Genomic DNA, 2022 nt, shown 5'->3' on the forward strand with positions numbered 1-2022 from the left:
TCCATTTCGGTCTCCCACCCTGAGACCTTTCTTATGATTCAGAATTCAGCTGTATAAAACTCAATAGCATGACCACTGTAATTGTTTTTATAACAATCTTTTTATGTATACTGTATTTATACAATAACATTTTGTAATTTTTCTTTATATTTGCTTGCTACTCTTGTACTCCCATGGGCATCTTTTCCAATTTTTCTCCTCCATATTTGGGGATGTGGCTTGGGTCCTCAGCTTTTAGACCTGGCTTAAACTAGTATTTTCGTTCTGAGTGTATTGGGGTGAATGATGCAGTGTGCTGAGTGTATAGCAGGGGTGGCCAACCAGTGGCCCGGGGGCCATATGTGGCCTGCGGAGCCCTCTGATGTGGCCCGCGACCTCCTGCTCTGGAGGTTGGCAAGCCCAGATCGCAGGTTGCCGATTTGCCATACCACAGCATCAGTGTTGTGAATGAAGCTGGTGGTAGGGGAAGAAAGCGGCTGCGGACCAGAGCCCCATAAGCTGATGTTTCCTTTACAGCGCCGTCTTTGCCACAGAAGGAGTCTATGGCAAAGTTCAGCTAACCCGCAGGATAGACACAGGTGCACTACGCTGCACCCGCAGTGTGGGCAAACTGCATCACATCAGTTGAAAGCAGTCTTAGGCCCTTTTCACATGATCAGCCCGACCAAATGGGACCCTCAATTCACCTCTACAGAGCGACAGATGTCCATTTACGCTCAACTACCTCCAATCCAAAAAACAGAAGGGAATTTGTCCCCTTCCATCTGGGCAGATCGGAGGGCCTATAGAGTAGCCGTGACCTGTCATCCGCACGCCCTCGCTCATTGTGGCCCACGACTGGTTACCAAGTTGATTAAGTGGCCCTCGCTATTCAAAAGGTTGGGCACCCCTGGTGTATAGGGTGCCCGGATGGGTTTTCTGTGTGTATTTGGGTGAATGGTGGGGCATGCTGAGTCCATTAGGGTGGACTGTGAGGTGTGCTATGTATAGTGAGGCGCATGGTGGAATGTATTGAGTGTATAAGGGTGTGTAGAGTTGTGTGCTAATTGTATTGGGGTTAATGGCAGTGTGTCCTCTCCATACATTGTGTTGCACATGGCATACTCCAAAATGCTGCATTCTGTATGTTTTGCATTACTTTATACACTGCTCCACATTAAACATTGTACTCTATGTTAGACAGAAGTTATGCATGTCACTGGGCCGTCCGAATTCCACTCCATTTATAGAATAACTAAACCCTCCTATACTTTGCAACCATGGAAGCTGTCATCTTAGCTTCTGTTTGATCTGCAGTTGCCATAGTGCTTTACATGTGATCAGTTATGACACCGAACATTTGATGGCTTGTCAGTTTGGTTGACAGTGCAAGCAACTGTGACAGTTATCATACATGACATGTCTTTGTTTTGGGAACCAGTTACATCCATGGTTTTTAATTCCAAAAAATAGGGCAGCAGCTAGCACAATGCAATCATGTTTGATAAATCATTGAAATATATGCCGTTGACAAAAGTTGAGCAAAGAGTATCTGTAGCCTACTAATAAGCACCTGAGCATGCAGTGGTCTCTGAATTAGAAAAAGTAACATGGTCCCTTGAGGCAAGTTCTGCCCCTTTGGTTCCAGGTAATCAACCTGTCTATCTTTGTCCCTATTAACCACTTAAGACCCGGACCAAAATGCAGGTAAAGGACCAGGCCCCTTTTTGCGATTCAACACTGTGTCGCTTTAACTGACAATTGCGCGGTCGTGCGACGTGGCTCCCAAACAAAATTGGTGTTCTTTTTTTTCCCACAAATATAGCTTTCTTTTGGTGGTATTTGATCACCTCTGCAGTTTTTATTTTTTGCGCTATAAACAAAAATAGAGCGACAATTGTGAAAAAAATTCAATATTTTTTGCTATAATAAATATCCCCCAAAAATATCTAAAAAAATATGTTTTCCTCAGTTTAGGCCGATACGTATTCTTCTACTTATTTTTGGTAAAAAAAAACGCAATTAACGTTTTTTTGATTTGTT

This window comes from Rana temporaria, chromosome 2 (assembly GCF_905171775.1).
Source record: "Rana temporaria chromosome 2, aRanTem1.1, whole genome shotgun sequence".
Classification (NCBI taxonomy): Eukaryota; Metazoa; Chordata; class Amphibia; order Anura; family Ranidae; genus Rana; species Rana temporaria.